The 14,021-nt window shown below is 42.8% G+C and overlaps 1 long non-coding RNA gene across 2 annotated transcripts in view; it reads right to left on the bottom strand.

Annotated features, from left to right (window-relative positions):
- Positions 1-395: 395 nt before the first annotated feature.
- LOC147995642 (uncharacterized) overlaps positions 396-14,021 on the bottom strand; it is a 68,570-nt gene continuing 54,944 nt past the window's right edge. Inside the window, exons 1-4 of one of the 2 annotated variants that reach the window (XR_015683737.1) lie at positions 5,424-5,539; positions 5,110-5,152; positions 2,688-2,796; positions 396-1,515 (exon numbers count right to left, since the gene is read on the bottom strand). This is a non-coding gene — a long non-coding RNA (uncharacterized LOC147995642). Of the gene's footprint in view, positions 1,516-2,687; positions 2,797-5,109; positions 5,153-5,423; positions 5,540-14,021 lie in introns of those variants that run through there. The other variant, XR_015683736.1, reaches the window with a different exon arrangement.

Raw genomic sequence — 14,021 nt, 5'->3', positions numbered from 1 at the left:
GCAGGGTGTACTGAACACGGATGGGTACAGAACTCTGTCTGCCAGAGGAGCTTTTTTGGGAAAATAACCAGTAATTGTATGTCTTCAAGACATCAGTCTAGGGAGAATTAGACAATACTGAGTATGCCGAAAGGACACAGATAAACAGGTAGCAGTGATTTACCTCGGTATTCTTTGTAATTTATGTGTTACATATGTATCTATGCATTTGTGTGTATGTATTGTGTAAATGCGACTAAAAAGATGACTACTTTTGAAATGTTGGCTGAAAACTTTAAGGTTAAGAACACAAGTTGTCCCCGCCAGCAGGGACCCAGTTATTCAGGGTCCCGAAGAGGCTTTCTACCTGTGGGCCAAATGGGGGTGAAGAGAAGAAGGAGACCAAGCAAAAGTTTTGTTGTCAAGGTCTCGTTTATTGGTGTGAACGTTACAGCTTTTAAGGCTTTCAGGTAGGGGGAGTGTCCTTTGTGAAACACAGAGGAGGGGGAGATGAGGATACAGGCAGTGATAGCTGGAGGCAAAGAGGTCAGGCGGTGGAGACACCGGGTGTTGACTCAGGAGATAACTGGTATCTGCTCGAGCTGAGGCATCCCTTGAATGTTATCTTCCTGTGCCGTAAATTCATGGGAGAGGCTTTCATTCAACAATCTTAATATTTATGGCAGTCATCTTAGGGGTGAGTCTCTGTGGCCAAACAGCCCAGAGTCACCTAGCCACTTTGAGCCATGCAGTCAAAAAGCGGCTAGGCCCAAATCCAATACGGCTCCCTACAACAAGTCTTTTCATTTCTCTGGCATATTCGTTGTACACAGTGATAAGTTTCATAACCCTATGTCATCAATGTATACCAGATGCTTTGTCTGCATCAATCCTCCTTTCCTCTCTCCCTTCCCCTCCCCACCTTCCTTTCTGTTATTCCAGATGTTAGCTCTTCCACTCTTTTTGTATGTCTGCTCTCACACATGTGTATGTGCATATGATTTTCTTCCTGGAGGCTGGAGAGATGTCTCAATGGTTAAAAGTACATACTGCTCTTGCAGAGGACCTGAGCTCAGTTCCTAGCACCGCACCAGTCAGCTCACAATGGACATCCTCTTCTGAACTCTGTAGGCACCCATACTCACTTGCTCATATCCACAAATAGACCCAAACCCACATACATACACAATTTAAGGATTTTTATGTATCTGGATAAAGTCTGGATCAACTAATGAAATAAAACATGCATTATTTGTCTTTCTGAGTCTGACTTTATTACCTTTATTTTATTTTACGATCTCTATTGTGTTTACTTTCCTGAACACAGCATAATCTTATCCTTTTCGGATTAATAAAAGTCTGTCGCTTATATAAAGCCCGTTTTCTGTGCCTACTCATTTCTAGACAGACACTTAGACCAATTGAGACTTGACTATTGAGACTGGCACTGCAGCAAACGTGGACAAGCAAGTGATTCTCCATCAGAGGACGCAGCAGGCACAGGTCAACGGCAGAGAGAAGAAAAACACGCATGTTCTGCAGGGAGTAGCAAGAAAATGTGACACATAAAGACCATTTAAGATACTCATGGTCTCATAGACCAGGAAATGGAAGTAAAAGTATAACATTTGAAGTGACAAAATAATAAGGAAAAATTCAACAGTATTATCAAAACTCAGAAAGAGCACACAATGTGGAGTCGAGTAAGAATGGGCTAAGTCATTTTGTGGCAATAAAACAATATTGTCTAAGACAAAGTTCAGGAAACAAAACCATCAGCAGCACATTTTAGAGTTATCACAGAACCAGAAAAACAACTACAAAGATGAACTGCTAAAAGAAAAATGGAAGAGAGAAGTAAAGCACATCGCCATTTGTTATTTCTGACTTTCCTCTACTGACTGATATTTTCTACATGATGTGTCACCCAAATGATTTTTAATTTGCCTTATTCCTTCCCACCATGGGTGTGTATTATGTTGAGTGTATTTCTCCTCCTCCTCCTCCTCCTCCTCTTCTTCCTCCTCCTTATCCTTCTTCTTCCTTCTCTCTCTCTCTCTCTCTCTCTCTCTCTCTCTCTCTCTCTCTCTCTCTCTCTCTCTCCTTCTCGTCCTTCTCCCCTTTGGCTAGTTGTCTTTGGTCCTAAACAGATTTACTTTGACTTTCATATCTGTCATAGTTATTTTTATATTGCTGTGATGAGACACCGTGACCAAGGCAACTTATAGGAAAAGAGCCTATTGGAGGCACATACTTCTAGAGGGTTAGAGTTCATACACATCATGGAGAGAAGCCTAGCAGCAGGCAGGGACTGCAATGATACAATAGCCAAGAGCTACATCCTGATCCACAAGCACAAGGCAGGGAGACCTAGCTGAGAATAGACTGGGGTTTTGAGACTTCAAAGCTCACCCTTCTAGCACACCTTCTCCAACAAGGTCACATCTCATAATCCTTCCCAAATAGTTCCACCATCTGGGGCCCAAGCGTTCAAATATATGAGCCTATAGGGGCCATTCTCATTCAAACCATCCCAAAGCCATATATACATGGATTATTTTAAAATCTAGGAAGTATAAAAGTACAGATAAGAGGACACCATGTGCTATGTGCCCTTCTGAGATTGGTTTAATAATTCATATAAGTATTTACAGTACCATCCATGAATTGGTTTATTTGGGGAGTAAAATTGCATCATACATACATACATTCCACACTTTTCTGAACATCCAGGTTGGCAGTCTTGATAGTCCAAGTACCTTTCAAACATGCCCCAGTCAGGTACAATGGCCATGCCTATACTCCCTGTAGGAAGGGCTGAGACAAAAGGATCACAAATTCAAGGCCAGCCTGAGTTATGTAGTTGTTCCTATGCCAAAATGGAAAAACAAAATAAAATTGAGGTTGGATGTGGCTCAAAGACAAAGTACTTGTTTAGCAAATGCAGACTTTGTTCAGTCCCAGTACTAAACACAACAAAAAATACAAAACAAAAACATAAAACAGACAAGGAATAACAAGGAATAATTGTTACATTATTTCTATAATAACCTTTTGGAAAATATATATATATATTACATGTGGTCAGAAAAAAAATGTCATCACTCCTTCAAACACAGTATTTAATCATGTATCCTGATGAAGAGCACTTCCTATGAGAGTAACTTTGACGACCATGATCACTCTTATGCTATTTGTTTGTTTAAGGTAAGTCTCACTATGTCACTTGGCTGGCCTGTAACTCAAAGAGATTCCCCTACATCTGTTCACCAAGTGCTATGATAAAAGGCATGTGCCACCACATCCAGTCCTGATGTCATTTTTATGCAATCTTTATAACCAGATAGTGAAACAGCACTATCATTTACAGAAATATCAGGAAAGTGCCTTCGAGGTCTTACCTAATGACTTATCCTAATGACTTAAACACTGAGACCAGTAGGAACCTTTTTTTTTTCTTTTTTATAAAGTGCCATGAAATGCCTATCTGGTATTTGGCTCCAAACCATCTTTCCACCCCCAAGTATTCAAGTCTTGGATAGCGAAATTTAATGATCATCTGGTCTACCTTCTTTCCTATGGTGATGAGCATACTGGGGCTAAGGCCTCAGGAGGTACGTTCCCAGGGGCACTGACAAGTGAGCACTTGTCCTTTGTCCAGGACCTTGAAATGCACTGTGCTCGCCTTCTGCCCCACCCCCACCCCTGTGTTAGCCTCAGTAGAGTTAAGAACAGTTAAAAAAAATTACCCTTTCCCATAATAACAGAATGAGTCATGGAGCAAAAACTTCTCTCCCACCCATCACTTCTGAGACACTTCACCTTAGAGCATCAATTTTATTCTCTGGAGGAAGAACAGCCTTAAAGTTGGGATATTCTTAATTCAGTCAAGGTGGGAAGGGAAGGTGAAAAAGGAACTCTCTCGAGTGAGAGATCACAGGGAGAACAAAAGCTTAGCCAGCTTGTGTGATGCATTATAATTATGCTACGAAATTGCTCTTCAGCTCAGGTGTCAACGGAGAGAGCACTTTAAAATAATTGTTCTTCATAGAAATAGTTCAGATGGGTGTGTGTGCATACGTATTTAAGCAAATCATGAGGCTGTAAGTGTTCATCTAGGCATTCAGAACTTACAGCCCTTCCTTTACAATTGGAAAAATAGAAACAAAAACAAAGAAACTAACCTTCTCCACATGCACACAAGCGTTCAGGGGAGGGGAGCATGTTCGTGTTTGGGAGGTAGAAAGAGAGAAAGTAAAATTTAAAAATATGGTGGAAAGCAATTGAGGGTTTTTATCTACATTAAAATACACATCTAAAAACTCTTAGCTGAGGCTGATGCTCAGGCTCAGTTCCACAGATAATCCTTTTAAATAAATGGAGCAGAGAGTGAGGCCTCTGAATGGATATTAGTGAGGCTTGATTAAACCAAATATAATTTCTCATTTTAGGGGATTTTTTTTTGTTTTTGTTTCTGTTTTTTGTTGTTGTTGTTGGTGGTGGTGGTGGTGTTGTTTTTTGTTTTGTTTTGTTTTTTTGCTTCATTGGGTGAGATGTCCAGAAGAAGCTGGGAGGCAGGGAGTGGGTGAAGAAGGAAAGCAGAGGGACCTAGTGGCATAAGGATAGAACATTCCAGAGGACTTTTCAACTTTCCAATGCTTTTAAGAGAGGCAAGCCTTGCTTATCGAGAGATATAAAGACTAGCTTATAGATGTAAATGTAGCTCAGGCTGACCTTGAATTCACTATGTAATAGGGGATGAGGATAACCTTGAACCACTGATTCTCTGGCCTCGACTTCCTGAGTGCTGGAATTTTGAGTGTGAACACTATGCCCGGTGGAAGGAAAAACACATGTTCATGTGTGCCTTATTCACCTGACTACATAGAAATACCAGCCACTCAAGTAGAGGAGTGTGGTTCTCCTGGATTCAGATTTCACCGGGAGCTTTAGGAGGATCAAGAGGAAAAAACAGTAATGTGTGACACAGTGCCCACAGAGACAGACACTGGAGTCTTCTTAAGAGCTTATAAGAAAATCTGAGCATGTAAGAAGCAAGTCTTCAAAGGAGCAGCCTAAGCCAATAAATAAACAGGACCAAAGGAAAAGAGGGGGCATCAGGATCCTCACCTGGGCTACAAATCACAACTCTGTATCTTCTGAGGTGTGGAACCTGCAAAAGAAGGAAGAGAGAGTCAGGGCTGCTCCTGTGACAGGTTGGCTTATAAGTTGCTATCTGAGTGAATCCATTAATTAGTCAGAAATAGGCATCATAGCTCTCACAAAAGGCACAGTTGCCATGGAAGGTTTTCATTGATTATTTATATGTTGAAAATAATACTAGCAACTCACTACAAATTATCAGAAAGAAATGGACAAAAACCAACATTCCTGCCTCCGCTGTAATAAGTCCATCAGCTACCTCAGTGAGAGGAGGACACTACCTGATCTCAGACCAGGCAGGGCATCCTTATTCAAAGTGGAAGCCCTGTTGAAATGTAGTGTCTGCCCATATTAACAATGGACTGCATGTCTAAGTGAGTCCCTTTTCCTGAGATACAAGGTTGACATGCAGATGCAGTAGCTAATGTACTTTCAAAGCATTATGGGGTCTTCAGAAACAGCTCAGTGGGTCACCTACTTTCAGTACAAACATGAGGTCCTGAGTGTAGACCTCCAGAAACCACATAAAAAGCCAGGTGTAGGGTGCATGGCTGTAATCCTAACATTGCTGGGTTACACAAAAGGATCTTCTGGGCTTCCTAGCCCACCACTCTAGCCAAACCATTGAATTTAAGGTTTTGCTTCTTGACCCTCACAATAAAAGCAATATGCAGAACAGCTGACACCCAATGTCAACCTCTGGTTTCTTCATACACATGAAAGAACACATACCCCTCTCTCTCTCTCTCTCTCTCTCTCTCTCTCTCTCTCTCTCTCTCTCTCTCTCTCTCTCTGTGTGTGTGTGTCTTTATCTGTCTCTGTATGTGTGTCTGTGTCTATCTCTGTCTCTTTCTACAAACACACACACACACAATAAAAGTAGATACAAACATATTGTGTTCATTTCCTTTATATCTCAACTTTTGAGCTCTCACTCACTCTTACATAATTTTTGGAGCAGTTTTAGAGATAGCTCTTTGTCCATATCAAAATGGTCTACCCTAGGAACCACACAAGTCAGAAACATCCATCACAGATTTAGGAGAGAGGCAGCAAAAGTTCCAAGGCAAATGAATCAGTAGGAGCCAGAGAGTTTCACAGAACTGAGATCTGAAAGCTGGAGGTACATGAAGAGTCCAAACGAAAGGAAGAAAATCAACAAAGACACATTAAAAAGAATGTCAGATGTTAGAACTGACCAGCTGGGCTGGCACCGAGGAACGAATGTTGGGGATATATGCACCTCCTGAAAACAGGATGCCTTTTGTTGGTTGATCACATTGGCTGTCTCCTTTGAGGTGAGTGCCACAGATATGTCTGGGTGTTCTAGGTGCTGGCTGGATAGCTGTTTATTTCTCTACAACTCTACAACTCCACTTCAAAACAACTCATCAGACTCAGCAAGTCATGGGAAGACATTCTGTACAGCTAGAGGATAGACCGTGGGGCAGGCCCTTGGCATGTCCTACTGGACTGACACAGCAAAATAATACAGACTGGGCAGTTTAAACCACAGAGGTGACTATCTCTCAGTTCTTGGAGGCTTGAGGTCCAAGGCCAAAGTACAATTCCCACTGGCTGCAGGTGAGGACTCTGCAATTCTGACTATCTTCCCTGTGTGTGTACAGAGTCCAGAAAGGTTCACGGCCATCTTTTCTCTTTTTATAAGAATGCCATGTCCACCTGAGACTTTTCTTCCATTACTTCCTCAAAGGTCCTGCCTTCCAGACTCCCTCACTAAAGGCTTTGACATAGAATGGAGAAGGAACACAATTCGGTCCTGAGCACGTCCCTAGCTGTAATTTAGTCTCCAAAGAGGACTGCTAATTTAAAAGAGAAAGAGGCAGTTAAGACAGAAAGAAGGCCATGTTGATCTCCATCTACTATGATTTGAAATCAAGATGAAGAGAAAAATGAGAGATAATGAGACTCTCCCAGCCTCAGTTGATGGGGAGATTGTTTCCTAATGTGAGATGAACCCTAACCAGAGAACCTGGATTCCAGAGCTTGGTGCCAAGCAGACTACTGACTTTCAGTGTACTCACCGTCAGCCATGTGTCTAACTTTTCTTCATTTTCTACTCTGCAAAATTAGGCTAAGATTTTCTGCTGGAGAGAGAGAGAGAGAGAGAGAGAGAGAGAGAGAGAGAGAGAGAGAGAGAGAGAGAGAGAGCGCTCCTGATTCCAAACTAAACATAGCTTTCTTCTCTGCCTTTGTAATCAATAATGTTTCCATCTGTAACTGCCCTGAGAGATAGAACTGGGTAAATCAAAGGACATACCTGAGTTCCTGCATGTCACCAAGTTCCCTCAACTGAGCTAAAACATACATCAGAGAGGAGGAAGAAACTTTTATTTGTTAAAGTCACAAACATGGGGTTGTATGCTACTAAAGCAAAACTCAGTGTGCCCTGACTGACGGAGACGAGCTCTGTGGACTTTGTCTTTTTCCTTTACTCTTGCCATCTTCTGAGGAACACGGTCCACCACCTGAAACACTACCATCCCATGTATATGGCTATTTAAGTGCACACACTTAAATTTTACAAGTGGGGATAGACTCTGGAGTTCTCTCACAGAAGACAGACACATTCTTTTTTTTTTTTTTTTTTTGGTTCTTTTTTTTTCCGGAGCTGGGGACCGAACCCAGGGCCTTGTGCTTCCTAGGCAAGCGCTCTACCACTGAGCTAAATCCCCAACACCAACAGACACATTCTTGTAACTCAGTTGTCTGAACTCTACTCTCCTCTTCAGCAAGGTTCCCAGCACCCATGTGCACCCATGTGCACCTATGAGCACCTCAAATGCAGCAGGGCAGTGACAGATGATGTTTTAAATTTTTGTACAATTTTATTATTTTTGAAGATTTACTTATTTAATTTGAGATATGCAAGTGTTTTGCTTGCATGTCTGTGTGTGAGCATGCAGCATACACCTCGTTCTTGCCTAGTGCCTTTGGAGGCCAGAAGAGGGCATTGGAGCTCTGGAATTGGAATCACAGTCCTCCGTGTGTGTGTGTGCTGGGAACTGCCTCTCATTCCTTTGCAAGAGCAGTGACTGCTCTTAACCTCTGAGTCGTCTCTCCAGTCCCCAGATTTATCTAATTTAAATTATTCCATCATCACGATGGATGCCATCCATTTTATTAACAACGCGGATTGTACATTTAAAACAGTACGATTTCAGATACATTGGGTGACATAAAATATATCCATCAAAAGGAACCACACACAGCTCAGTGCACCTTCTAGAGACTCATTTAAACGTGTGAATCCAGGTGTCTCTGATTCCATTTCTACTTAATGGTGCTGCTTCAGTCCCTGATGCTCTAAGCTGCAATTCTTTACTAGACACCTGCTCCCATCATCCAGTATTACATAGAATCACGCTGTGAACCCTTTTTAGCTGCTAGAGGATTAAGTTTCCCTTGCTAGCTCTAGAAGTCCCTAATTAGCTTAAGTGCTGGAAGGAGTTCTCATCTCTGGGACCTGAGACATCTACCCCGAGGGGCCTACTGTATTCACCTCTGCCACCAGCTCTGTCAGGTCCAGTGACAGGTTTCTTCAGCTCTCCATTGCTGAAGTGTTACTCCCTTCCCTTCTCCTTAGATAAGAACATTACTAAAAGCCTCACAAGTCTGATAAGGAGACTATAGAACACATGGTGACCCCTAATACAGTTTTCTCTTTATAAACCTCTGTGGAAAGACTAAAAGACTTCCATTAACCAGTCATTGTATTTCTCCAGGTCCACAATTTTGTTTCCTGATTTTTTTTGCACTGTCCTGCTCTCTGCCATGAGTTTTAGAAAATCCTGGATGGTTGAAGACCTAGTTACCAGAATAAGCATTAAGTGTCTTCCAGGGCTAGAAAGACTAGAGAGGACTACACTCTTTTTAGCACTTGTCATTGCATCATGTATGTATCTGCTCTTTGGTGCCATCCCCTTGAATGTCAAAGAGCTGGCCTAGACTCACGTTCATAAAAGACAAGTAAAATACCCTCCCCAACCTGTGGCCTAGAGCCTACCAAAGGCCACTGACGGTGTGGCAAGATATCATGTCTAAAACCTGCAAAGATCAAACAATTCTACAGTTGCTCAGACAGCCACAGAAAAACCCCACCCCCTTCCCCATGCTAACTTCCTGACCCCAAAACCCAGAGTCTGATCGCAGAGAGGGCTATGGTAAGCTTGGGGTTTTGTCAGCTGCAGAAAGCACATTAAAAAGTGGCTTTCAGCTGAGAGTAGAGAGGAATGCACAAGGAGCTGTGTAGTCTTCCTTGCTGGTATCCAATCCGCTCAAAGCTTCTTTGCACCTTTCCATCCAAACCACTAAAGTCTGCTTATCCTAGGTACTGAAGGCAGATGGTTGTGTGTTTCAGAAACTGATCACCAGGGAAAGCATTTGCATGGCCTTTGACCCAAATTAGGGAGGTCCGGAATAGAGCTGGATACAGTGTCAGAGCCCAGCGGGCAGCACCAAACTTCAAACCTTAGCTCATACTTCCTTAAACCTGTAGACTTGCAGGCTAGAGCTAGTCTAGTGGGCAGCTGGCTGATGGCTAACTGTCAGAACATTCATCATTGCTTCTGACCGTAAAGTCCCTCATGGTGCTGCAGTTGATCGTGTGAATGTGTCTCACTTAGAAGTGAGAGTGTTTCATTTGTAGTTTCAGCATGTGTAGGGGTGTAGAGTGCTAAAGTTTTGCAGGTGTGAAAGGTAGCCTCTCACAGGCTTCTCTCCCTCACTAAGGCCTGAAATGTTCATTGCTCTCATGTTTATTGGCTGGACAACAAGCATGTCCCCAGAAGAGAAATTAAGTTAAAATTCATTCATCCTAGATCGTATTATATAATCCTAGCCTGCCTTCTACACCATGGTATGATGCATCTCTTCAAACTATTACTGATAGTTATTTTGTGAGAATAAAGATAAATGCTTAATTGGTCAGAGAAAGGGTGCCATGAGTTCTCATCGAACTTGGGGGTTAACACCTTTGTTTTCCCCAGATCTGAGGGAACAGACGTGGGAAAGAAGCAGGACTGGAGTGGGCATACTCAGGATCTGTCTTCCCTTCCCTACCCCACTGACCTTCACTTCAGTCTTCCTGTTGCTGGGACAAAGATAACAAGTAGATAGGCTACCTTTGTCGCCTGGAAGACGAGGAGGTACGGTTTATGAAAACTGCTTCCTTGGGCGCTTAAAGTATGTAGCTCTCACAAGTGTTAACTTCCCCTGTTTGTTTGAGCTGCGCTGTTGCTATCTGAGCATATGTACTTGAACAGAGAGAGAGAGAAAAAAAAATACAAGCATCTCTTTGAAGGAGAGGTGGGTGAAGAGAAAACCACATTAAAAAGACTGCTGGTGATAAATTTGGGCTTGCTCCTATGTGTAAGAGGTTTAAAAATACCCTGGGCCTGGTTCTGCTTCTGTGCTTCTGGTGTTTAGCAGTTTGTCCCTATTTCCAGCAGTTCCTGAGGAAGGCAGTGCTCTCGACTGCTCTCACCCAAGGCTGAGAGGTTTGCTAGCCACTCTCCCGGCATATCAGACGCTTTGGAATCCCCTGAGACAAATGCAAAGACTCTGGCCCCAGCTAAAGACCTCAAGCATGACAAACAAAGCTGCCTTAGCCCTACCCCACCCACCGGAGACACACAGGAATCAAACCTGAACCCGCACCCCACGGGTGTGTCTGTCCTGAGCAGTCAATTCAAAGACAAGTTGATTTCGTTGTTACTGTGTGAAGGTTGTGGGGTGTACGTGTCTGATGTGGAATGTGAAGGGGGGACAGAGGATTAAGACAATTAAGCAAGACCCGAGCGTTTTGAAGTAAGATTAGTTCTGTGTCCTATATGAAGAAATTATTAAATGCTGTGTTCAAACAAGGGAGACATAAGCCATTGGATGGATAGACATTGGGAAAGAAAGAGAGAGTTAAATACAGTACAGTACAACTGTCCATGAAAGCTGAGCAGTTACGGTTTGAAGTATGGGAAGCACACTGGGCAGCGGCATGGAACAATCGGAAGTCGGACTGGCATGCAGGCTCGCTAGCAACTGAGCTACCTCCTCAGTGAATTACCAAGACGCACCAAGGGACAAGAAGCAAACTGCAGAGCAGTGCCCACAGGCTACAGCCCTTATTTAAAATATCTGCCGTTTTACACTCACTGATACACGGATAAGAGTTCCAGGACAGGCATGTATCATACCATTCCCCAGTGGCCTTGTGACTTGTCACAGGTACCTTTGCTAACTTTCCTTTCTGTTCCTTCCCTCTGTGTCCTATTCTTCTATCAGATTGGTTGCTCCTGGGAAGAGAAACTGGATACCTGGGCACTACGGAATGGGAATGAGGCGTTCGGCTGCCTCTGTGTTGTGCTCTCTGCAATTTGAAATGTCTATTGGGAAAGTAACAGCAATAGTTTAAACTTTTAAACTAATGATAAACCAAGGCTATAATGGGAGTAGCAAGCCTACTGTTGTTGGTGTTCTGATCAACTAGGAGCCCTGCACAGGCAGCGCAATAACCTGACACAGTGGGTCCGACTTGAAGGCATCTTTAAGGGATGTTGGGGCCCAGAAGGTTTCTCCTTTCCAGACCTGAGCCTCCCCTGAAGAGGCAAGCTCAGGTCAGGCTGGGTATTGTCTACCACGTGGCCAGCATTCCACAGCACAACTTGTACATAGACACGAGCTGAGTTTAACAGCTCTTCACTCAGAGGCTTTCTGGGCAGGTGTTTTGATAAAGGAGCTAATACTTTAAGTAAACTGGTAGCCTCATTAACTCCTGGGTAATTCAAAAGAAATTGCAATAAAAATAGTCAGCGCCTGTTCCGTGTAGATGGCTTTGATTTTTAAAAAGAAACGCCTGCATACAAAGAACAAGGGTGACAGTGCTCAAAGAGGCCACAGCTATGCACTGGCGTGTTCATTAGGGGTATAAAGATTCATCTGTCATTTCACGTGTGAGATGTCAAAGGATAGCTTGGTCTATGGCCAGCATGCAGCAAGAAAGGCTCAGATGGCAGAGAGAACACTAGCCAAAAGCTAGGCATCATGTAGATGAGTCCCCTTTAAGCCTAACCACAATATCAGTTTTACATCTCAAAATAGTCACAATAATGCTGTAAAATCAGCAAACCATGTTCATGCATACAAGATAACCCGGGGCATTTTGCATACTTGCTGGGTATGCACATCAGTTTTATAGGCTTGATTTATTCAGATCAGGGCTGTAACTTTTGCACTGATATCTTAAGTATTCTTTTCATCTCCATTTTTTTCTGTGAATATTTGATGAGTGAATTGAGCGGTTTGTTGTGCGCAGTAGTACAGTTTCTCATCTTCTGCACCCGACGGACTGCGTCCTCATCCATTTGCCTAATACTTTTTCTATCTGTTCAGTTTCTACCGAGCTAGAAGCTAGTAGAACTAGGAGCCGGATTTGATTCAAGATTACTCGTTCTTTTTTTTTTTTTCCGGAGCTGGGGACCGAACCCAGGGCCTTGCGCTTCCTAGGTAAGCGCTCTACCACTGAGCTAAATCCCCAGCCCTTAAGATTACTCTTTCATTACATGAATGTCCCATGTCCATCCGGAGGCTCAGGATGTACTGTTGTCATTCTGTCAATGATACCACAGGCACGAAAGGTCATCATGTATCCATAATCACATTTGCTAGACTGTGGGATGTACAGACCCAGGCTTCCTGGGCTCTTGCAAATACTTTTCGTCCAGCTTTAGCAAAGCAAGGACTTACCTCTGTGGTAGCATGTATTTTTCCCATGTAATGTGGAAAAACTTGGTTCCTGATCTATTGACAATTTCTTTGATTCACACATAGATACTTGGAGTCAGTTCAAAGAGCAAGACTAGGTATGAGCTGCAATAGCTTTTGTTGATGATGTTTCTGCCTTTGCTGGAGTACAGCAAGTAGTTTACTGCACAAGGGATGTGTACCCATAGCTCTTTTTTAAGTCACTTTAAACAAATTTCGGGATCACTTCTTTGATTTTTATTTAATGATATATTGTAGCAATGTTAAATACACAGTGGGACTTTTTAAACTCTCATTTTTAGGTCTGTCTTCTCCACACATCTTCCCTCTTACTACTTCAGGTACTTTTATTTATTTGACAGTTCACAACTATATTTCTGTTACTCTTTCTTGGGTAAATGTTAGAATGCTATATTTTCCTATCTTATACCTTTTTATTCACAACACTGTGGTGAGACTACATAGTACTATCCATCTTGTGTAAAGCTATATAGCATTCCACTAAGGCTAAGTGAATCTTCCTCAGCCTGCTGAGCACATTGCTAACCTTTTGTCATTGCTAACCATGCTGTAATGTAGCTAACTACACATGAGTCTTTTTTAGGCATTATTGTGATTAACTCTGTGATGTGCTATAAATATCCACTTCTAGATTTTCTGGCCCTTAAAATAATTTTATAACCTCATATAAAAATTATTAACACACAAAATATTTAAAGACACTCTCCAGGGCTATGAAGAGGGCTACACTCATTTCATTGACCACCAAAGCACAGATGCAATGGGAGTCCCCTGGCACATGTGTGTTCCCAGAGTCCAACCATGGTTTGTCATCAGAGATGTACATCCAGAGTCCGACTGTGAGTCACTGCCAGACAAAGGCATAGAGAGCCCAGATGGTGGCTCACCATCAGGGGTGTACCTCAGAGCCCAGGCCGTAGCTCGTTATCACAAGTGTGTCCCCAGGGCCTGCTTCTCCATGCCACACATTGAAGAGCAGAAAGCCTGCACTCACATGACATGAGAGTCCAGTAGTTGCCTGGATAATCCCAGGGATGTCACCTCAATCAATGTCTGATGTCTTTGGTTCCATGTCTGAA

Source organism: Rattus norvegicus, chromosome 3 (assembly GCF_021556685.1).
Source record: "Rattus norvegicus strain SHRSP/BbbUtx chromosome 3, alternate assembly SHRSP_T2T, whole genome shotgun sequence".
In the NCBI taxonomy this organism is placed as follows: domain Eukaryota; kingdom Metazoa; phylum Chordata; class Mammalia; order Rodentia; family Muridae; genus Rattus; species Rattus norvegicus.
Note: the sequence above shows the minus strand (reverse complement) of the source record. Positions and strands in the feature narration are given on the sequence as shown.